The sequence below is a fragment of the Pseudophryne corroboree genome, chromosome 9 (genome assembly GCF_028390025.1).
Source record: "Pseudophryne corroboree isolate aPseCor3 chromosome 9, aPseCor3.hap2, whole genome shotgun sequence".
NCBI classification, from domain to species: Eukaryota; Metazoa; Chordata; class Amphibia; order Anura; family Myobatrachidae; genus Pseudophryne; species Pseudophryne corroboree.
The window spans coordinates 82,126,510-82,151,393 of NC_086452.1; the positions used below are offsets into that span (position 1 = coordinate 82,126,510).

At 49.4% G+C, this 24,884-nt stretch overlaps 1 long non-coding RNA gene across 3 annotated transcripts in view; it reads right to left on the reverse strand.

Annotated features, from left to right (window-relative positions):
- Window positions 1–24,884, reverse strand: part of LOC134956708 (uncharacterized) — a 240,495-nt gene that overhangs the window by 150,517 nt on the left and 65,094 nt on the right. For 2 of the 3 annotated variants that reach the window (XR_010186115.1, XR_010186114.1), the window contains exon 2: window positions 14,950–15,095. This is a non-coding gene — a long non-coding RNA (uncharacterized LOC134956708). Of the gene's footprint in view, window positions 1–10,856; window positions 11,159–14,949; window positions 15,096–24,884 lie in introns of those variants that run through there. The other variant, XR_010186113.1, reaches the window with a different exon arrangement.

The window sequence follows — 24,884 nt, forward strand, 5'->3', positions numbered from 1 at the left end:
CATAATAAATATATATACCTGTCCGGCTGCAGTACTAGTGATATTATATATATATATATATATATATATATTAATTTCATCTCCTTATCATCCAGTCTATATTAGCAGCAGACACAGTACGGTAGTCCACGGCTGTAGCTACCTCTGTGTCGGCAATCGCTCGTCCATCCATAAGTATACTAGTATCCATCCATCTCCATTGTTTGCCTGAGGTGCCTTTTAGTTGTGCCTATTAAAATATGGAGAACAAAAATGTTGAGGTTCCAAAATTAGGGAAAGATCAAGATCCACTTCCACCTCGTGCTGAAGCTGCTGCCACTAGTCATGGCCGAGACGATGAAATGCCAGCAACGTCGTCTGCCAAGGCTGATGCCCAATGTCATAGTACAGAGCATGTAAAATCCAAAACACCAAATATCAGTAAAAAAAGGACTCCAAAATCTAAAATAAAATTGTCGTCGGAGAAGCGTAAACTTGCCAATATGCCATTTACCACACGGAGTGGCAAGGAACGGCTGAGGCCCTGGCCTATGTTCATGGCTAGTGGTTCAGCTTCACATGAGGATGGAAGCACTCAGCCTCTCGCTAGAAAACTGAAAAGACTCAAGCTTGCAAAAGCACCGCAAAGAACTGTGCATTCTTCGAAATCCCAAATCCACAAGGAGAGTCCAATTGTGTCGGTTGCGATGCCTGACCTTCCCAACACTGGACGTGAAGAGCATGCGCCTTCCACCATTTGCACGCCCCTTGCAAGTGCTGGAAGGAGCACCCGCAGTCCAGTTCCTGATAGTCAGATTGAAGATGTCAGTGTTGAAGTACACCAGGATGAGGAGGATATGGGTGTTGCTGGCGCTGGGGAGGAAATTGACAAGGAGGATTCTGATGGTGAGGTGGTTTGTTTAAGTCAGGCACCCTAAGTCAGGCACCCGGGGAGACACCTGTTGTCCGTGGGAGGAATAGGGCCGTTGACATGCCTGGTGAAAATACCAAAAAAATCAGCTCTTCGGTGTGGAAGTATTTCACCAGAAATGCGGACAACATTTGTCAAGCCGTGTGTTGCCTTTGTCAAGCTGTAATAAGTAGGGGTAAGGACGTTAACCACCTCGGAACATCCTCCCTTATACGTCACCTGCAGCGCATTCATAATAAGTCAGTGACAAGTTCAAAAACTTTGGGCGACAGCGGAAGCAGTCCACTGACCAGTAAATCCCTTCCTCTTGTAACCAAGCTCACGCAAACCACCCCACCAACTCCCTCAGTGTCAATTTCCTCCTTCCCCAGGAATGCCAATAGTCCTGCATGCCATGTCACTGGCAATTCTGACGAGTCCTCTCCTGCCTGGGATTCCTCCGATGCATCCTTGCGTGTAACGCCTACTGCTGCTGGCGCTGCTGTTGTTGCTGCTAGGAGTCGATGGTCATCCCAGAGGGGAAGTCGTAAGCCCACTTTTACTACTTCCACCAAGCAATTGACTGTCCAGCAGTCCTTTGCGAGGAAGATGAAATATCACAGCAGTCATCCTGTTGCAAAGCGGATAACTGAGGTCTTGACAACTATGTTGGTGTTAGACGTGCGTCCGGTATCCGCCGTTAGTTCACAGGGAACTAGACAATTTCTTGAGGCAGTGTGCCCCCGTTACCAAATACCATCTAGGTTCCACTTCTCTAGGCAGGCGATACCGAGAATGTACACGGACGTCAGAAAAAGACTCACCAGTGTCCTAAAAAATGCAGTTGTACCCAATGTCCACTTAACCACGGACATGTGGACAAGTGGAGCAGGGCAGGGTCAGGACTATATGACTGTGACAGCCCACTGGGTAGATGTATGGACTCCCGCCGCAAGAACAGCAGCGGCGGCACCAGTAGCAGCATCTCGCAAACGCCAACTCTTTCCTAGGCAGGCTACGCTTTGTATCACCGGTTTCCAGAATACGCACACAGCTGAAAACCTCTTACGGCAACTAAGGAAGATCATCGCGGAATGGCTTACCCCAATTGGACTCTCCTGTGGATTTGTGGCATCGGACAACGCCAGCAATATTGTGTGTGCATTAAATATGGGCAAATTCCAGCACGTCCCATGTTTTGCACATACCTTGAATTTGGTGGTGCAGAATTTTTTTAAAAACGACAGGGGCGTGCAAGAGATGCTGTCGGTGGCCAGAAGAATTGCGGGACACTTTCGGCGTACAGGCACCACGTACAGAAGACTGGAGCACCACCAAAAACGCCTGAACCTGCCCTGCCATCATCTGAAGCAAGAAGTGGTAACGAGGTGGAATTCAACCCTCTATATGCTTCAGAGGTTGGAGGAGCAGCAAAAGGCCATTCAAGCCTATACAATTGAGCACGATATAGGAGGTGGAATGTACCTGTCTCAAGCGCAGTGGAGAATGATTTCAACGTTGTGCAAGGTTCTGCAACCTTTTGAACTTGCCACACGTGAAGTCAGTTCAGACACTGCCAGCCTGAGTCAGGTCATTCCCCTCATCAGGCTTTTGCAGAAGAAGCTGGAGGCATTGAAGGAGGAGCTAAAAGGGAGCGATTCCGCTAGGCATGTGGGACTTGTGGATGGAGCCCTTAATTCGCTAAACAAGGATTCACGGGTGGTCAATCTGTTGAAATCAGAGCACTACATTTTGGCCACCGTGCTCGATCCTAGATTTAAAACCTACCTTGGATCTCTCTTTCCGGCAGACACAAGTCTGCTGGGGTTCAAAGACCTGCTGGTGAGAAAATTGTCAAGTCAAGCGGAACGCGACCTGTCAACATCTCCTCCTTCACATTCTCCCGCAACTGGGGGTGCGAGGAAAAGGCTCAGAATTCCGAGCCCACCCGCTGGCGGTGATGCAGGGCAGTCTGGAGCGACTGCTGATGCTGACATCTGGTCCGGACTGAAGGACCTGACAACGATTACGGACATGTCGTCTACTGTCACTGCATATGATTCTCTCACCATTGAAAGAATGGTGGAGGATTATATGAGTGACCGCATCCAAGTAGGCACGTCAGACAGTCCGTACTTATACTGGCAGGAAAAAGAGGCAATTTGGAGGCCCTTGCACAAACTGGCTTTATTCTACCTAAGTTGCCCTCCCACAAGTGTGTACTCCGAAAGAGTGTTTAGTGCCGCCGCTCACCTTGTCAGCAATCTGCGTACGAGGTTACTTCCAGAAAATGTGGAGAAGATGATGTTCATTAAAATGAATTATAATCAATTCCTCCGTGGAGACATTGACCAGCAGCAATTGCCTCCACAAAGTACACAGGGAGCTGAGATGGTGGATTCCAGTGGGGACGAATTGATAATCTGTGAGGAGCGGGATGTACACGGTGATATATCGGAGGATGATGATGAGGTGGACATCTTGCCTCTGTAGAGCCAGTTTGTGCAAGGAGAGATTAATTGCTTCTTTTTCGGTGGGGGTCCAAACCAACCCGTCATTTCAGTCACAGTCGTGTGGCAGACCCTGTCACTGAAATGATGGGTTGGTTTAAGTGTGCATGTCCTGTTTATACAACATAAGGGTGGGTGGGAGGGCCCAAGGACAATTCCATCTTGCACCTCTTTTTTCTTTCATTTTTATTTGCGTCATGTGCTGTTTGGGGAGTGTTTTTTGGAAGGGCCATCCTGCGTGACACTGCAGTGCCACTCCTAGATGGGCCAGGTGTTTGTGTCGGCCACTAGGGTCGCTTATCTTACTCACACAGCTACCTCATTGCGCCTCTTTTTTTCTTCTTTGCGTCATGTGCTGTTTGGGGAGTGTTTTTTGGAAGGGCCATCCTGCGTGACACTGCAGTGCCACTCCTAGATGGGCCAGGTGTTTGTGTCGGCCACTAGGGTCGCTTATCTTACTCACACAGCTACCTCATTGCCCCTCTTTTTTTCTTCTTTGCGTCATGTGCTGTTTGGGGAGTGTTTTTTGGAAGGGCCATCCTGCGTGACACTGCAGTGCCACTCCTAGATGGGCCAGGTGTTTGTGTCGGCCACTAGGGTCCCTTAGCTTAGTCATCCAGCGACCTCGGTGCAAATTTTAGGACTAAAAATAATATTGTGAGGTGTGAGGTATTCAGAATAGACTGAAAATGAGTGGAAATTATGGTTTTTGAGGTTAATAATACTTTGGGATCAAAATGACCCCCAAATTCTATGATTTAAGCTGTTTTTTAGGGTTTTTTGAAAAAAACACCCGAATCCAAAACACACCCGAATCCGACAAAAAAAATTCGGTGAGGCTTTGCCAAAACGCGGTCGAACCCAAAACACGGCCGCGGAACCGAACCCAAAACCAAAACACAAAACCCGAAAAATTTCAAGTGCACATCCCTAATAGTAATACAATATACACTGATATTTCCCTTTTCTTCACACCTAGTCCACACTCTAATAGAGACCGTATTCATTGGTGCATTAACTAAGGCACAGATTTATCAAGCTTTGGAGAGTGGTAAATAGCACGGTGATAAAGTTCCAACCAACCAGCCCCTAACTGCCATGTTACAGGCTGTCTTTGAAAAATGACAGTTAGGAGCTGATTGGTTGGTGCTTTATCACTGTGCAGTTTAGGAGAACGAATTGACAGAATAGGAGAGGAGTGGGTTAAACCTCAGCTAGTCTGGGGGCAGGACGGTATGGCATTATGGGAGTTTTATGGTTAGCCAATAGGAATGAATGTTGGGGGTAGGTGGAATGGGTTCTTAAGCCTGGGAAAGGGGCTGGGTCAGCCTCTTCTGCTTTTGTCGTCTTGAGGGTGAGTGCTTTCCCCCCTTCGTCTCTTGCTGTGCTGCTGCCATCTGAATTTTGGAGTGCTGCTGCTGTGACAGAGTGCTGTGTTCTGTGCCCCCTCTGTTCCCATTACCTGGGATTACATTGTGGCCTGCCATGCCCCGTCCCCGCCGCTCCTCTGCCCGCTACATTGATGCAGCCCCTACTTGGGAGCCGGCGTCCGGTGCCCCGGGCCAGAGCGCTCTGCTCGCGGCCGAGACTGTGCCTGCTGGCGCGCGCTGCGGCGTGTGCATCCGCCCCTTTGCCGGCTAGGCCGCGGCCACCGGGGGATTCCTCAGACGCGGCTGCGGCTGGCGTGGGACAAGGCGGCGGACGTGAGCGGAATGGAGCGGGCAGCCGGCGGGGGGAGCCAGCCGGGGTGCCCGCTGGTGTGAATCCCCCGCTGGCTGCTGCGGCGCGGGGACGCACGCACGTGCGTTCCCTGCGCCCTCCACCGCTGAGAGTCACCGGAGGATCCCCGGAGTATGAGGGGATTGCCTCTATAGAGGGGGACTGTGATTCTTACACGGGCCATCCTGTGGGGCAGGCGCATTCCGGATCGCGGGCACGCGCACGCCCGTGGGGCAGCTGGACTCCCTGGGCGCTCTCTCTGCTCTGGCGGGGGGGCTCCCGGGGGCCTCTGGTGGTGACGGCGGGGGGCCGGAGGGGGGGGTGATATCTGGTGGCGGAGGGCAGCGGGTTCTCCCGGTGGGCAGGGCCAGTGGGGGCCGGAGCGGCTCTGTGGCTCGAGATGCACCGCAGGAGGGAACGGGGGTGATTGGGGCGGCTAGTGCCGGTCCCCGGCGGGGCCGACCTGGGCGGCGTGCCGGCGCGGATGGACCCATCCCTGCTTCGGACCCGGGGGACCTCTGGAGCTACGGCTGCGGCTTCGGATCCCTCTGCCGTTGCGACGGTGCTGTCGGCCATGACGGCAGCGTTTGCGCCATTTTTGTCGACTTTGTCCCCGTGGCGTTTCCTTGGTTCCCGCTTCGGTCGACGCGGACGTTCTCCCGGGTGCTTCTGACCCAGCCATGGCGCAGTTTCTACAGGCGTGTCGCAGTCTGGGCTCCGCCGCTGCGTTGCTGGGTAGCGCTACCCCATCGCCCGTGGGGGGCGTCTGCTTTCATTCCCGCCAGGGGGGCTTCGGCTCCAGGAGCGGCTGTCCCTTCTTTTTCAGGTGCGGATCCGGATAGCGATCGGGATGAGGAACCAGTCGTGGCCGACGTATCGCCTTCCGGAAGCGGGCCCGCCGGTGAGTGGGACGCCGATACTGTTGCTATGTCGCTGGGGTCCTCTTCTTCATCGTACGGCAGTACGTCGAGTAGATCTTCCTCTTCTTCGTCGTGCCAGTCTGCGGTTAGTAGCACCGCAAAGGCTAGAAAGAGAGCTATCAAGTACGCGCGGCGTGAGGCGCGGCACCGGGATAAGCGGTCTCGGAAGAGTAGTAGTAGTTCTCGCCGGGAAAGGAGGAGGCGTAATTTGCCGGGCGTGGTTCGCTGCGAGTACACGGCAGTCTTGCGAGTATTGCGGGAGAGTTGCAGGAGGAAGATTAGATGGGGGGAATACGTCGACCTCTTTACGTTGACGGAGGACACCAAGTGGGAAGGTAAGGAAGCGCTCGCGAAGGGCGGTATTGGGACGGAGGCCTTTCGCTCGTATGACAACTGGTTGGCGGGTTTCTGTGTTTTCGCGGCGTGTTCTTGGAGGATCGCCCTGATGAACACATGAACGTCATCAGGTATATTCACCTCGTGCATGACATGCAGCGTCAGTCTAAGGACGATTCGTGGCTGCAATCCGACAAGAAGTTCCGTCAGAAGCACGATTGCCTGCACGTCATTGACTTCAGATGCAAAGATGTGGAGGTATGGCTTCGGGTCACGCGAGCGCAGGATGTGAAGATGGTGGCTAAGGGGGCGTCGGTGGCGCAGGCCGCTACGGCAAGTCAGTTTCGGCCAGCGGTTGAGGCTCCGCCACGCCGCCCTTGGAACGCGGCCCGTTCTCCGCAGCAGACGCCGGTGAAGGGGAAGTGTTTCGCGTTCAACAATGCCACGTGCCCCCTTGGGCAATGGTGTCGTTTTCAACACCTTTGCTTACGATGTAACGGATCCCACCCTGCTTCCAATTGCTTCCGCGCGGGGCGACCGGGTGCCAGGGTGGCCGCGGGCCCTGCCGGAAAAGCAACGGGGGGGCTTGCCGCTAGTTAGGGCGCCGACCCTGGTTCGTTTGGGGACCATGCTAAAATGTTTGGGATGGTACCCAAACACAGACGACGCAAGATTTCTGCGGGAGGGTTTTGCGTCGGGTTTTCGTTTGCCTGTGGTGGGGGAAGTTTCAGTTCGGGCCGCCAGGAACCTGCAGTCTGCCCGGGATTTCCCAGACGTGCTTCGAGAAAAAGTGGAACAGGAGGTTCGCCTGGGGAGAATGGCGGGCCCCTTTGCGCTGCTGCCTATCGAGGATTTGATTATTTCCCCGGTGGGGGTTGTGCCCAAAAAGGCTCCGGGTAAGTTTTGGCTCATTCAGCATTTGTCTTATCCATCTGGGTCCTCGGTGAATATTGTTCGGTGGTGTATCAGTCCTTTGAGGATGCTCTGGGCTTGGTCCGGGGGTGTGGCCCCGGGGTCCTCATGGCTAAGCTGGATGTTGAATCAGCTTTTCGCTTGCTCCCTTTGCATCCGGAGTCGTTTCGATTCATGGGTTTTCGCGTCGGGGAGGAATACTTTGTGGACAAGTGTCTGCCTATGGGGTGTTCCGTTTCGTTGCCTTTTTCGAAAAGTTCAGCACCTTTTTACATTGGTGTGTGGAGTTTTCTTGCGGAGGTAGCGGGATTGCACATTACCTGGATGATTTTTTGTGCATGGGGCCCGCGCATTCTCCTCGCTGCGGTTTCCTGCTGTTCTCGCTGCGTGCCTTGTTGGGGCATTTTGGCGTCCCGGTGGCCGAGGATAAGATGGAAGGGCCCCTCTACTGCTTGTCCTTTCTAGGTATAGAGATCGATACGGTCGCGGGGGCGTGCCGGCTGCCTCAGGACAAGGTCGTGAAGCTTCGGAAGTCCATTGCGCAGTGCTCGGAACGACGTAAGGTGACGTTGCGGGAGGCTCAATCCCTCTTAGGTCGGTTGAACTTTGCCTGTCGGGTAATTCCCATGGGCAGGGTTTTTTGCCGGAAGTTGGAACGGTCCACGGCCGGGGTGTCCAGGCCGCACCATTTTGTCCGTTTCTCGGCGGAGATTAGGCGGGACCTCGCTATGTGGGTTTCATTCCTGGCAGATTTCAATGGTGTGCTGATCTGGATGGCCCCGCTCGTTGACAGTTTCGAACTGCAGTTGTTTACGGATGCGGCGGGCTCATCGGGGTTCGGTTGTTATCTAGACGGGGCTTGGTGCTCGGCCTCTTGGCCGGAGTCTTGGTCGAGGGAGGGGCTGACCGGCGACCTGTTGTTGCTGGAGCTTTCTCCCATCATGGTGGCCTTGGAGGTTTGGGGGGAGCGACTGCGCGATCGCAGTATTCTCTTCCGCTGCGATAACTTAGGGGTCGTGCACGCGGTTAACAACCAAAGGGCTAAGGCCCTCCGGGTCCTCCGAGTGTTGTCACGGCTCGTGCTAACCTGTCTGCGCAGCAATATTCTGTTTCGGGCACAACACGTCCCCGGGGTCGATAATGGGATCGCCGATGCATTGTCCAGGGGGCAGTGGGATAGGTTCCGTTTGTTGGCCCCGGAGGCTGATTCGGCAGGTTTGCCCTGCCCTTCTTATGTTTGGCAGGTCAAACATAAGAAGGTCAAACATGGCGAATTGGAAGGGCTAGCAGAGCTGTCTTTGGCTCTGTCCACTCTCGCTGGATATCGTCGGGCCTGGAAGGAGTGGGAAGACTTTTCCCGTGACCAAGGGCCTAGAGGTAAGAGGGGTCAGAGCTTGTTTCTAGACTTCGTTTGGCAACTCTTCGTAATGGGGAGATCAAGGGCCGTGGTGTCTCGGTACCTCGCCGGGATATCCTTTTATTCTAAATTGAAGGGTATGCCGGATTTTACGAAGGGTTTCCTGCTGGCAAGGGCGCTTAGGGGTTGGGCGCGCTCGGCACCGGCGCCTCCCGATGGCCGGCGCCCTATTGATGCGTCCCTGCTTTCTTCCCTCTTAGGGGCGGTGGCGGGGGTGGCGGACTCCAGTTTTGAAACGCTTCTGTTTCAGCTGGCTTTTTCCATGGCTTTCCATGGCGCGTTTAGGGTTTCTGAGCTGGTTGCGGCTGCTAAGAAATCCGAGGCCATTATGCGGCGCGCGGATGTTGTCGTGGGTGGGGGGTCCGTGCTGTGCAGGCTGCACCGCTCCAAAACTGATCAGATGAGTAGAGGTCATTGGATCACTTTGACACCATCGGGTGGTGGGGACTGTTGTCCGGTGGCATTGGCTGGTCGGTATGCGGAGGTCAGGCACTCGTCTGAGGGGTCTTGGCTCCTGCATTACGATGGGTCACCATTGACGAAGTACCAATTTACATGGATGATGTGACGCTGCCTGTCCAGTTTGGGCCTCTTGCCTAGGGACTTTGGTTCCCATTCCTTTAGAATCGGGGCCGCCACTTCCACAGCATCTGCAGGGCGCGCTGTGGACGAAATTAAGGCTTTGGGCCGCTGGAAGTCAGCGGCTTATAAGCGTTACATTCGGCCCGTTGTTGCGTAAGCGAGTTTGTTTCTACTAACATGTTGTTCGTTTACTGCGTTGTGTGTTTCAGTTCAGTGTGTTCGTGCTGTATTGTTTGTCTCCCCTGTCCTCCCTACTCGGATGGCTAGCTACTCGCCACTGCTGGCAGTGGGGGTCTGGAGTGCTTCGCGATTTTTGCCTTAACTGACGAACTGATTTGGCTTAATTCATTCAATTCGGCTAATTGGCATCTAATTTCAAGTTCCTCAGCAGGTTTTTACGTTTCACCTCCAGCCGAGTTATTCTGTGTGTCCCTACACCCCCCCCCCACCCAGCTCTAACCTCTCCCCCCCCCATTTTTATTTTTTATTTTCCTTTTGTTTCTTTCTGTTGCTTCAATTGGCCTGAAGCTTGTCCAAGAGGAAAGTTATAGTCCTCTATTCAAATTTTTCTTTTTGGCAGATCCTCGTTCTGGTAGTTGGTTCCTGTTCTGGGCTGGGTTTGGTTTTATCTCACATATTCACATTTGTTTATCTGTTTTTCCCCTTATAGGTTGGCAGGAGGATGTGTGTGGTGTGTGGGTGATTGGCCATTCCTATGTTTATTGGGCAGCCAAACTTTTGGCTACGGAAGGGGCTCCTTGCTTTGTTGGATTGAATGGCGTACGGTGGATAGCAGATTTGGCTGTTTGGCATCCCCAAACTTTTGGTGATTCACTTAGGAGGGAACGACCTAGGTAAGAGGAAGGCGGTGAATCTTCGATTGGCCATTTTTCAGGATTTGCAAGTGATTACGGGCGCTTGGCCAGGCTGTAGGCTTATCTGGTCTTGTATGGTGCCGCGGTTGTGGTGGCGTGGAGTGGTGGATTGTCGGGCGATCGATGTGGCTCGCCGGAAGGTGAATGCCGCGGTGGCTAAGTTTGTGGTGGCCCATGGCGGTGCTGTGGTTTGGCACCAGCGGATCAAGTTTCGGTATTTCTACTTGTTTAGACCTGATGGGGTGCACTTGACCGGACAGGGACTATCTATATGTTTGGAGGATCTGTTTTCGGTGGTTGGTTCGGTAGGTTAGGGGTATGGTGGCGGTACGTAGTTTCTGTGGAACAGAACTTCGCTGTTGGCGGGAAAGAACGGCAAGTTAACATTTGTTGTATTAAAGTGTGGATTGGAGGTCGTTTGGTGGTTGATTTTTAGGTGCGCTCTCCTTCGCTGACTGGTTTTACATCTGCTGGACCGCCTTCTCAGGTGGCAGCCTCATCACCTTCACGGGTGGGTAGTCAGGATGGAGATTGAGCGGATACCTATTGTTTGTTGGAAGGTTTACGTCAGTTTTTTATAAGATAGTTTGTTTATGGGATAGGGTTGTTTAGCCGTTCTTTCTGGCCACCATACTTTAGTTTAATTATTCACAGTTAATGGTTCACTTAAATAAATAGCTAACATTTTCTGCCAAATTCAAGTCTCCGTGTCTTTATTTATTATAATTAAGTGTTAAGATGTTATGGTTTATGTTACGGACAATCCTCAGACTATATGAGGTTTATAGAGTTTATAAACAGATTCCCTCAGATAAGCAGGTTTCTTTTTGTTGTTCGTTGAAATGTGCCTCTTTAGTTATGCTTCTTGAGTTCTCATCAAACTCCTGCCTCTTCAGAGCTGGCTCTCGGAGTGCCTCACCATGGCACTATGATCACATTATCTGTGATAAATAATCACAGACTTTGCTTTTGTTTTTCTGGACCGACCATGGCACAGTCTATGAGAAAAAGATGCAAGGATTTAAAATTGGAATTATCTACAGTTTTTTTTTTCTTTCTTTCTTTAAATAACAGTTAATAAATTAGCTGGCAAAAGAAGAGTCATCAGTCTGAGCATGGAGGAACAGTTCTGTTTATCAGATTCCCCAGTCTGGGATGATGGGCTGCTCTCCATGCTTCTCACAATACTACAGATGGATTAATAAAAGAAGCGGTGAGTATTTTTGCCAGCTAGCTTCTGGTACCTATCCGCAGGAGCCCCAGAGATCATAACTTTGCATTTTCCAAGCTGTTTGAGTTTGAATCCAGAGCTACAGTATAATACAGAAATCAGAATAAATATTGGAAATAGGTCACACTTCTATGATGTCATAAGTCCGAGCATTTTGCATATAGATTTATCAGTCAACTTACAATCCTTACCGCAAGAGTGCCAGTTGGCTGCATGAGATCTGTTCCTGACTTGTGGTGACACCATTGGTTTCACCCCAAAAAATCATACATACAGGGAGGTTTAGATTTAGCACATCTACGATCATTTACTCTGCCATGCGGGGCGACGCCCAGTACAGGGCTAGTCCACCCCACATGTCAGTCTCTGCCCCCCCCCCTCCTCCACTGCAGAGGTACAAAAGCATCGCACGGCGGTAATGCTTTTGTACATGACAAGTAGCTCCCTGCCAGCGTTCCGGGTCGCAGCGACTGCATGTGACATCACGCAGTGGCCCGCCCACCCAACGGTCCAGACATGCCTCCATTGTCCGGACCGCGCCCGTTCTAAAGCCGTTGGCACGCCCCCTCCCTCCCAGTGACCACCTCTGCCTGTCAATCAGGCAGAGGCGATTGCAGCCCAGAGATGCTGATAGCATCTCACTTGGCTTCCGGGGTGCGCACAAGCAGTGCGGCCGCTGCGCATGCGCACTCCACAAAAAAATCAGACTGTGATCGCTGCCGCTACAACGATACAGTCTGAATTACCCCCTTAGTTTTTCTCTACCAAATGTTTCAAGGCACTTAGTTCACCTCTATAAGACATATCTGGGAGGTTGAAACCGAAGTTTTGATGTCTCACTGCCTGAAACATTTCAAAGCAGCAGAAGGATTGCAATGTTTATCCAGATCTGTAGCAGGTTGACTGGTCCGGCACATGTGATGTCATAGCATAACATAGTAAGTATCGGCGGAGCTGCAGTGTGCAGGAAGGTGGCTGCGGCTTTCCTTCCAGAAGGTTGCCTCTCCAAGCAAGGTTGAACAGTATGAAGTGGTAACATTGGGGTAGCAACCATGACTTCCTCTTGTCTTTGTGCCCTTATGTGGTGGCTCCTGTCATAATCCCCTTGCTATGGCCCTCTGGTTATCCCTTCCCCAAATGCTCACTGTGTAAGAATTGAACGCATGCTCATTTACATATGTATGGCCACGCACTGTACATCCTCTGGAATAAAGCAGGACAAGCAGAGCCTCACACATTTCAGTCACAACTGAGGGGCGTAACTGGGCTGTCTCAAATTAGCTGAGTTCAGCTAGGGCTTGTTAATGGGCTTTTGGCCTAAGGGCCTGGTTCTGATCTGTACGGTCGCTAATGCTGCCGCAAATGCTATCATGGGTGCAGGCAAAGTGCTAAAGTATGCAAATGCTATTTTAAGCAGTGTCCACATGTATGAGCATGAGGGGCACTGTGTCAAAAGTTAAACACCCACTTGAGTATTCTGCAGATCCGCCAGATGGACTGTGCACACTGCAATATCTGCGAAATAGCAGGAAACATCGGTGTCTCGCGTACGTCCTGGGTCACGCAGGTAGAACTCTGAAACTTTCAGCAAATATGGCCACTGTATCAGTGGTTCTGGGTGAGAGAACTCATCCATATGCAGAACCACACCCATGATTCTCACATTACACACCCACAGCACAGTATCTTTTTGCATTTAATTTTGGTTACCACCCAGTCTTCTCCCATATTCGCAAACGCCTCTTAATGGTCTTTCATGAACTGCAGATTTAGGTCCTGATTCATGTTTGTAAGCAAAGCAAAAAAGCAAGCAAATGGGCAAAATGATGTTGCACTGCAGGTGGCGCAGATGTAACATGTGCAGAGAGAGTTAGATTTGGGTGGGGTGTGTTCAAACGGAAATCTAAATTTCAGTGTAAAAATAAAGCAGTCTAACATTTGTGGGCTCCATGTAAAAGCAGCCAGTATTTAGCCTGCACAGAAAAAAATATAAATGTATTTGCTCGCCTTGCATGGCAGCGTGGTTTACAGTTACTTGCTTTTTTGCTTTACTTACAAGTATGAATCAGGCCCTAGGTCAGGCATGTTCAAACTGCGGCCCTCCAACTGTTTTGAAACTACATATCCCAGCATGCCCTGACACAGTTTTGCTGTCAGAAAATGCTAAAGCTGTGTCAGGGCATGCTGGGATGTGTAGTTTCACAACAGCTGGAGGGCCGCAGTTTGGACATGCCTGCCCTAGGTAGTGGTGCAGGAAACTGGAACAGCCATTATATCACCAGGTAAACTAATTGCAGATCTCAATGGAGCTAAATGGAAGACTACAGTTGCCCAACATTGCATTGATATAACAATCCACGTACACTTCAAAACCAGGTCAACGAACAAACATACAGCACTGTGGCCGCAGACTTGAAGCTCAGCCCTTGCTCCGTACTTGGGGACCTGCAATTCTGCTTTATTACCCATCGGTCAGGTAAGAGATAAGAAGATTGGGAGACATAACCTGTACAGCAGTTACAATACTTTGTTTTAGTATCTCTTTTTATAGGCACAATGTGCTTTCCCAGAGCTCAGCTGCTCATTATATAGCTTCATAAAATTTTCAAACTAGAACAAGCATGGATTGTACCACAGATGGTAAGAGAAGGATAATCATGTAGCTGCAGTATTGATTTCTTATTGAATTACCTCTCTGCAGCACTTAGTACTACTATGTAATCTACTCAAACTGCTTTTACAATATAAAATTTCCATTTTCCGAGGTCAACGTAATGCAATCAAGTGCTTTACTTTATATGAGCAGATCACGTGTTTTCTTGTCTTTTCTTTGGTGTTTCGGAAGGGAGGGGTTAAAAAAATGTAATATCTGTAAGGATAGGATAGCAAAGAAGAGACGTCTAGGGAGACGGATAAACTGCGGAGGATACTAAAATGGCCTAATAGAATCATGGGTTTACATTTCTCTGTCATTATTTTCTTCTGCATTATATGAAAGTGAGTAAAAGGCAATTGCTAGGATAGTGTTACCATCTTCCTAATGTTCTGCAGAAATCTGTTGAGTTTAACGGAAAGTTTCTTGACGGGCGTTTGAAGGTGACAAAAGGACGATTAGTTTCCTTTTAAATGCAAGTGTGTTTTCTGTGCTAAGGGGGTACACATGGAGCGATGTTCACTTAATTTCTAAGCAATGTGACTCTAAATTAAGATCACATCGCTCCGTGTGTGGGGGTGCCGGCGACAGCGATTCGCAGCCCCGCGCGTCGCTATCGCCGGCTCTAGATTGGGCATGCATGCATGCCCAATCTAGTGAGATCGCTCATTTCACCGCTGGGTGAAATGAGCTGTCCCCCCTCGTTGTCCCCCTCGCTCAGCACACATCGCGCTTTGCTGAGCGGGGGTAGAGATGTGTGCTGAGCGGTCTGTGATAGATCACTCAAAACACATCTCCAGGAGAAATCTCCCGTGTGTATCCCCCATTTATACAAAAGATTAGAAATGAAACAAAAGATTAGAATTATCTGATGTTGGAACTCTATAATGGCTGATATACTGTACCTGGAATAAATTGGAAGACCCCAGAATCATTGATATAACATAAACAAATTACAAGAGCTACTGTATCTGAAAGAAAGCATTGGCCGATTGCATGGATGATTTCAATGGAACCGTTCACGTCTTGTGGCTCCTGGCCATTTTGTATTCTGTAGGAAAGGAACAATGTAATTAAAATGTAATTGAAATTCAGATGTAATACACCAAAGGGTGATCTGATGAAAATAACACCAATCTATACTATGGCAACACGATTTAACAATCCCCAGTGACAGTACACAGACAAAGTGAAATAGGGACGGTTGAGCTGGAAATAAGACTCAAGTCAGCAATCCCAACAGTAAGTCAGTATTAAATACCAATCAGTACGTAATCAGCACACTGTACTGATTGTTCATACCACACTTCCCCATGGCTGTCATGGAGTCACTTCTAGCCAATGCATAGGTTTGCCTAAAATATATACAGTGATTGGATCTTTACATGTTCACTATTTAAGGGCAAAAGTGGCAAGAGGTGGGGAAGGAGCACACACAGAGTGCCCAGGCCTGAATAGAGCATAGGCTGCCAATGAGGTACATCATCTAAACAGGTGCTAAAATAATCCACAATTGTCATTGCTGCACCCATACATTCTTGGCCATGCTCCCTAGGACTTGGGTATGATAGATCTCCCAGTAGCCCTGGGATAGGTGACAAGCAATAAGAGACCCATTTTGTGACAGTCTATAGTCCTTCTAAAAGACTAGTGATGTGCACCGGAAATTTTTCGGGTTTTGTGTTTTGGTTTTGGATTCGGTTCCGCGGCCGTGTTTTGGATTCGGACGCGTTTTGGCAAAACCTCCCTGAAAATTTTTTGTCGGATTCGGGTGTGTTTTGGATTCGGGTGTTTTTTTTACAAAAAACCCTCAAAAACAGCTTAAATCATAGAATTTGGGGGTCATTTTGATACCATAGTATTATTAACATCAATAACCATAATTTACACTCATTTTCAGTCTATTCTGAACACCTCACACCTCACAATATTATTTTTAGTCCTATAATTTGCACCAAGGTCGCTGGATGGCTAAGCTAAGCGACACAAGTGGCCGACACAAACACCTGGCCCATCTAGGAGTGGCACTGCAGTGTCAGGCAGGATGGCACTTCAAAAAAATTGTCCCCAAACAGCACATGATGCAAAGAAAAAAATAGGCGCACCAAGGTCGCTGTGTGACTAAGCTAAGCGACACAAGTGGCCGACACAAACACCTGGCCCATCTAGGAGTGGCACTGCAGTGTCAGGCAGGATGGCACTTCAAAAAAATTGTCCCCAAACAGCACATGATGCAAAGAAAAAAAGAGGCGCACCAAGGTCGCTGTGTGACTAAGCTAAGCGACACAAGTGGCCGACACAAACACCTGGCCCATCTAGGAGTGGCACTGCAGTGTCAGACAGGATGGCACTTCAAAAAAATAGTCCCCAAACAGCACATGATGCAAAGAAAAAAAAGAGGCGCAATGAGGTAGCTGTGTGACTAAGCTAAGCGACCCAAGTGGCCGACACAAACACCTGGCCCATCTAGGAGTGGCACTGCAGTGTCAGACAGGATGGCACTTCAAAAAAATAATCCCCAAACAGCACATGATGCAAAGAAAAAAAGAGGCGCACCAAGGTCGCTGTGTGACTAAGCTAAGCGACCCAAGTGGCCGACACAAACACCTGGCCCATCTAGGAGTGGCACTGCAGTGTCAGACAGGATGGCACTTCAAAAAAATAGTCCCCAAACAGCACATGATGCAAAGAAAAAAAGAGGCGCAATGAGGTAGCTGTGTGACTAAGCTAAGCGACCCAAGTGGCCGACACAAACACCTGGCCCATCTAGGAGTGGCACTGCAGTTTTCTAGCGAGAGGATGAGTGCTTCCATCCTCATGTGAATCTGAACCACTAGCCATGAACATAGGCCAGGGCCTCAGCCGTTCCTTGCCACTCCGTGCCGTAAATGGCATATTGGCAAGTTTACGCTTCTCATCAGACGCTTTCAATTTTGATTTTTGGGTCATTTTACTGAACTTTTGTTTTTTGGATTTTACATGCTCTCTACTATGACATTGGGCATCGGCCTTGGCAGACGACGTTGATGGCATTTCATCGTCTCGGCCATGACTAGTGGCAGCAGCTTCAGCACGAGGTGGAAGTGGATCTTGATCTTTCCCTATTTTAACCTCCACATTTTTGTTCTCCATTTTTTAATGTGTGGAATTATATGCCAGTATCAATAGCAATGGCCTACTACTATATATACTGCGCACAACTGAAATGCACCACAGGTATGGATGGATAGTATACTTGACACAGAGGTAGGTAGAACAATGGCCTTCCGTACCGTACTGCTATATATACTGGTGGTCACTGTCAGCAAACTGCAAAACTAAAATGCACCACAGGTATAGAATCTAGATGGATAGTATACTTGACGACACAGAGGTAGGTAGAGCAGTGGCCTTCCGTACCGTACTGCTATATATACTGGTGGTCACTGTCAGCAAACTGCAAAACTAAAATGCACCACAGGTATAGAATCTAGATGGATAGTATACTTGACGACACAGAGGTAGGTAGATCAGTGGCCTTCCGTACCGTACTGCTATATATACTGGTGGTCACTGTCAGCAAACTGCAAAACTAAAATGCACCACAGGTATAGAATCTAGATGGATAGTATACTTGACGACACAGAGGTAGGTAGAGCAGTGGCCTTCCGTACCGTACTGCTATATATACTGGTGGTCACTGTCAGCAAAACTCTGCACTGTACTCCTCCTATATAATACTGCTGGTCCCCAGTCCCCACAATAAAGCAGTGTGAGCACAGATATATGCAGCACACTGAGCACAGATATGGAGCGTTTTTCAGGCAGAGAACGGATAAAACTGGTGGTCACTGATCAGCAAAACTCTGCACTGTACTCCTCCTATATAATACAGCTGCTCCCCAGTCCCCACAATTAAGCAGTGTGAGCACATATATATGCAGCACACTGAGCACAGATATGGAGCGTTTTTCAGGCAGAGAACGGATAAAACTGGTGGTCACTGGTCAGCAAAACTCTGCACTGTACTCCTCCTATATAATACTGGTGGTCCCCAGTCCCCACAATAAAGCAGTGTGAGCACAGATATATGCAGCACACTGAGCACAGATATGGAGCGTTTTTCAGGCAGAGAACGGATAAAACTGGTGGTCACTGATCAGCAAAACTCTGCACTGTACTCCTCCTATATAATACAGCTGCTCCCCAGTCCCCACAATTAAGCAGTGTGAGCACATATATATGCAGCACACTGAGCACAGATATGGAGCGTTTTTCAGGCAGAGAACGGATAAAACTGGTGGTCACTGATCAGCAAAACTCTGCACTATACTCCTCCTATATAATGCAGCTGCTCCCCAGTCCCCACAATTAAGCAATAAGCACAAATATTTGCATCAACATTAATAAACGGAGAGGACGCCAGCCACGTCCTCTCCCTAACATTTACAATGCACGAGTGAAAATTGCGGCGACGCGCGGCTCCTTATATAGAATCCGAATCTTGCGAGAATACGACAGCGGGATGATGACGTTCGGGCGCGCTCGGGTTAACCGAGCCATACGGAAGAATCCGAGTATGCCTCGGACCCGTGTAAAATGGGTGAAGTTCGGGGGGGTTCGGTTTCCGAGGAACCGAACCAGCTCATCACTATAAAAGACTATGGGACAGATTTATCTGAAGTGCGGATGTGATGTTATAAAATCTGCAATGCGATAATTGATTACATCGCATGGATGTATCAATTATCACATGCAGGGACAGAGCTTGCGAGAAAGCTGTATCTCTGCAATACCACTCCACATCCTCATCGAGATATATTTTGTGAAAATACCCCTAGTAATGGATGTGCATGCACCACCGACACCGCTGCCAGGCGCCACCAACTGGCACCCCCGCACTCGCAACCACCCCCCATGCCGCTACCCCTCTTTCTCCACATACTACCTGGTGATCGGTGCTCTGGTATGCTCCTCCGGCTCCGATCATGTGATCTCTGGCTTCTTGTACTGCGACTTGGGCATCTGATGCTGTAAACTGCTGAAAATACTGGTTTACACTTTACAGCAGATGACTGGGATCACAGTGCAGGAGCCAGAGATCACATGACCGGGGAGCCGGAAGAGAGCACCGGGGAACTGATCACTGGGGGATGCGGGTATTTAAAAAAATAAAAATATATATATATATATATATATATATAATTTTTTACACAGTTATCAGCTTGTGTGTCCATCGGACACACAAAGCTGATCAGTCTGCCGGGTCCCTGCACAGTTTTCTCTCAGAGAAAGCTGTGCAGGAGGCAGCATATTGCAGTGTGCCCTCTGATAACACTGTTTCAGGACAGCCTTATTATCACAGGACTCACTGCGGTATTTTTTTTTTTTACCTTTTTTAATTTGTTTTAGTAAATTTGGTCGGATTACATTTCCCATTCTAAGTATGGGAAATGCTACCTGGTTACTAATTAAAATGTGAATTAAAGGTTTTGGAGCTGTTTTTCACGAAAACTTCTCCAAAAGCCCTTAATACATTCAGGTGATACTAAAATTATGTGAAAAAGGTAATAAATTATACATCTGGCCAATTTAACAAAAAGTTCTTGCCGCAACACGTGTTTCTTTCAACAGGAAGGAACCCATTGCTGCAAAGTCTGGTTCTGATCAGGCTGAGCCAATGCACACACGCAGACAGTGGGCAGTGCATGCGCTTGCCATGATTACCGGGGAAGAGTCCACAGATCCTTGCCTGAAAGAATACAGAAAAGGTATCCCGAGGGCCGAAACGGGTTAATGCCACCTACTGTATATGCCAATCAAAATAGGCATTTTTGGAAGACTGACCACATTTTTGGGCTCCTGAAACAGACCCCATGGGTGAGAACTGACTGATTAACAGAAATTGTAGATTTTTAATATGGAGTGTGACATAATTTCAAGGATACATTCGTAAACTTCCTCCCTGTCCATGGAAGTCAGAACTCATTTAGGTCCTAAATAATTCCCGATAGTAACGGTTCCATGCCAGGGACCCCGCCAGTCTGTAGACATTGGGGGTAATTCAGAGTTGATCGCAGCAGTAAATTTGTTAGCAATTGGGCAAAACCATGTGCACTGCAGGTGTGGCAGATGTAACATGTGCAGAGAGGGGTGGGTTATTTTGTTCCTGTGCAGGGTAAATACTGACTGCTTTATTTTTACACTGCAATTTAGATTTCAGTTTGAACACACCCCACCCAAATCTAACTCTCTCTGCACATGTTATATCTAACCCCCCCTCCCCCCCTGCAGTGCACATGGTTTTGCCCAACTGCTAACAAATTTGCTGCCGCGATCAACTCTGAATTAGGCCCCTTGGCAGTTAGCAGAAGGGAAAAATCAGACAGGGCCTAGAAAAGGAAAAAAAGAAACTACCAAAGGGTGTCTGGGGGGCGAAGTTCCTCATTGGGGTCCAGCAGGGCCGGTTCTTGGGCGCTGTGCGCCCCGGGCGACAATAGGGGGCGTGGCTACGTACAGGGGGCGTGGTCATTTACGCCCCCTGTACAGACTAAAATGATGTGCGGTGCGCGATGACGTCATCGCGCACCGCACAGTAAAGGACCTCTCCACGAAGGGAAACTAGTCGCGTACGCGTCTAGTTTCCCTTCACAGCGGCAGCGGGGGGCACAGCAGCAGCGGATCTTGCCCTGGTGCGGCACCCTCCGGAAGGCGCCCTGCGCCCTCCGGAAGGCGGCTCCCCGGGCAAAGTCCTGCTTGCCCGTGGCAAGATCCGCTACTGGGGTCCAGGCACCATGCCCAGGTAAGGACAGGCAAGTCCCCAGAGGCTATAGCCTTCTGCAGAACATCAAACACAACTTTCAGCATTGTAGAAATGTAAAACTCTTTCATTCTGCAACGCTAGCGATAGTCATCATGATTATGTGATGAATCTCTATCCCTGTGCTGCAAAGGTTGATGCAGTTCCTTTGGGAAATACCAGTCACTGTAGGTGGCTCTCGCCTGTACATCGTGATCCAAGTGTGCCGCCTCTGCCGCCTGAGTCTTCAGCATTCCCAATTATGCATTGCGTGGGTGACGTCATCACGTCAGCTGCGCACCCGCGCAATATACGATTGGGAACGCGATGTGAGGAGCAGCAGCTGCGGTAAGCGGGAGCAGGAGCAGGCACGTGACAGCGGGGATCCAGCCAGCCAGCAAGGATCCAGCCAGCAGGGATCCAGCCAAGCTAAACTAAGTATTAATGTTAGAGTGGGCATATGTGGCACTGTGGGGGCATATGTGGCACTGTGGGGGCATATGTGGCACTGTGGGCACATGGCACTGTGGGGGCATATGTGTATCTGGAACTGTGGGGGCAGGTCTAGCACTGTGGGCACATGGCACTGTGGGGGCATATGTGTATCTGGAACTGTGGGGGCAGGTCTAGCACTGTGGGCACATGGCACTGTGGGGGCGTATGTGTATCTGGCACTGTGGGGGCATATGTGTATCTGGCACTGTGGGGGCAGGTCTGGCATTGTGGGCACATGGCACTGTGGGGGCATATGTGTATCTGGAACTGTGGGGGCAGGTCTAGCACTGTGGGCACATGGCACTGTGGGGGCATATGTGTATCTGGAACTGTGGGGGCAGGTCTAGCACTGTGGGCACATGGCACTGTGGGGGCGTATGTGTATCTGGCACTGTGGGGGCATATGTGTATCTGGCACTGTGGGGGCAGGTCTGGCATTGTGGGCACATGGCACTGTGGGGGCATATGTGTATCTGGAACTGTGGGGGCAGGTCTAGCACTGTGGGCACATGGCACTGTGGGGGCATATGTGTATCTGGCACTGTGGGGGCATATGTGTTTGAGGTTGTTACCTGTGGGGGCCAATGTGTGATTTCGTGCGAGGCAGTCATTACACCCTGCGCAGCAAGGCTACGCCCCTTTTTTGTTATACTACATCCCTTTTGTTATGCCATGCCCTCATTTTGGGTGCGCGCCTTAGCCGCGCGCAATTATCGCTCCTAGGTAGATCACAAAAGCTTTTCAGCTTTCAAATTAGATCACGGACTTCAAAAGTCTGGCCACCCCTGCCGTACAGTATATGCAATAAGGATGAGGGGCCTGATTCAGAGATGTATGCCTTCACAGTTGCATTTGTACACTGAGACTGTGTGAAAATATGTAAATGTCGTAGCTGCTGGATTTGTACTCAGAAGCTCAGTGGAAGCGCCTCAGATCCCTGTTTGTGTACGAAGATGCAACTATCGATGCATATCGGTTGATAGTCGACTATTTGAGTAATCCTGCGACCATGCAGACTTGTCACTGGAACGGAGATGCCGTAACCTTTTTGACTGCGTACAGGATCACAGTTGCGGCACAACTGCGTTTTAGTTGCCACCCACCGTTACAGCCCACAAATGGCTCCTGGCTGTCATCACTTTGGGAATAAATCCTCACTGTGACTGACATGGCTAGACCATTGCGAGAAATGCGCTGTGTAATTTGGCGCATACACAATGGCACAGAATGTCTCCATCTCCACTGCATAAAGCATCAACATTACGGCCATGTCTGAGTCTGGCCCAAGGTTCTTTCAATAGTTACAAATCAAAGTTCATTTACTGACCAAATCTAGATACAAACAGCAGAAATCTACTGGCTCTGTGCTAATACCCTTTAAATTGGAGATGTGCGCGGATACCACATGTCTTTTTGGTTCTAATTTATCATCAGGTTCTGGTTTCGGCAAAACCACCCTCAAGTGTTTTGGTTCGTATTTGCTTTTTGGTTCGGTTGTGTATTCCTTTAAAATTGATAAAAAACAATAATTAAAAAAAAATACAAAATCAATAAAAACAGCTAAAATCACGCAATGTGGACCTGTTTACATGGGTGGTATTCAGTATGCCGCCTGTTGGGATCCCGGCGCTCAGTATACCGACGCCAGAATCCCGACACCCGGCATACCGACAACTGTTCTCCCTCTTGGGGGTCCGTGACCCTCCTGGAGGGAGAATAAATAGGATTTAGCATGCCACCGTGCCCGCAGCATGGTGAGCGAAGCGAGTCCGCAAGGGGCTCCTTTGCGCTCTCCCCGCTGCCATCATGCCGGCGGTCGGGATCCTGGCGCCGGTATGCTGGCCGCCGGGATCCCGCTCGCCGGCCACTCATACTACACCCGTGCGGCTCGGTTTCCCTGAAATACAAACACACCTGAATTTAGGGGCTCCGAGACTAATCGGGTCCCAGTTTAAAATCACTTTGGAATTCCGAGTGGAACCGAGTCCCAGCTTGGGTCTTTTGTCAGTTCGGAACTCGCACTTAAAAACTGAACACAGGTTTTAAGATGTATGTAAACTTGTATTTCAGGGAAACCGAGCCGCACACCTGTACTGTAAATGAGTGTTGTAAAGCTGCAGTACAACTGAGCTCTGCTTGAGCCTCTGAGCAGAGCAAACACCCACAAGGACAGTGCTGGCAACAGCAGCTTCAACATGAAGATTTCCTTTAGGATTTAAGTTAGTGATGGCCATTGAAGGTTGTACCATCAATGGTTGATGGTTTTAAACCCATCCATGGTTTACCAATCGATGGCTGAGCGCTGTGCATGCAGTCATCGGACCGCTGCCTCTGTTTATTTTTTTTTCAACATATATGGTGTGGCATCTGTGCCACGCCATCGCAGGACGAATAAGCACTCTCCGAACTTTTCAATGTGAGGGATACACGCGTGTGCCGCAGACACCACCCAAAAATGATGGGGCCTCGATTTAAGGTGCATGGCTTAGTAGGAATGCCGTGCCCATGAGCTATGCCCTCTTTGTCAAGTTGGGGGCATGCCCAGAGCAGCATCTATTCACCGCTTGCTCTGCTTAGCACTACAGCGGGTAAAGCTAGGTACACACTAGATGACGTGTATACCCAGCTAATCCAACAGGTGACGGGACACTGCATTGGCAAGTGAATACACACTTGCTGATGCAGGGGCTGACGGAGTGACGCGGGATGCTATGGCATCACTAGAGATGTCTTCTGTTGGCACTGCAGCAGGACTGACCGGAAGACATCACTAATGACCTAATGACAGTGGGGGAGCAGATATTGGCCATATACACATCTCCCAATATGCAGCGATGTGAACGATAAGGTGTTCCGATCCGCCCAACCGGTCAACATATCACCCAGCTTAAGCAAGAGCTTTCCAACACCCCCCCCCCCTCCCCCCATGCCCTCCCCCGCATCTGGACAGGTAGGAGGTATGGAAAAAAAGAAGCTGTGCCAAGCTGTCAACTAATCCTAAACTAAAGCAGTTCTTACGTGAGGGGAGTTGTTTGGTAAAAACCACTCTGTAGACAAACAGCGGCAGCTGCTCAACCATTCCTGGAGATAATTATATATATCAGGTGCTAGAAAAGGGGAGGGGTCACAAGCAAACAGCAGACAGAGGAGGGGGGCGGTGCTTTTCCCCACCTGGTATCCCCCCAGCACACTGACTAATCACTCTGTATCTGGGCTTACTCTTTCTCTAGGGTGATATCCGGTAACGTTCCTACAATATGGCACCTTTGGGGTGTTATGTTCCATAGTCTTTCACAAGTTCTTAAATGTATAAAATGCATCAACAAATATTTTATATAGTCACACACTGAAATACATTAAGTATTAATATTTGTGTTTATTCCAGGAACGATCCCTGGAACATTTTCCGACGCTTTACCTACATTTATTATGTTTTTGGTGGTTCGCACATTTACCTTATAATCATTCTGCCGAATACATAATATCAGCTCTAAAACTGTCAGCACTATACAGAGGAATTATTTTGCCATCACATAAATGTGACTGAAATATATATAGACTCAATTT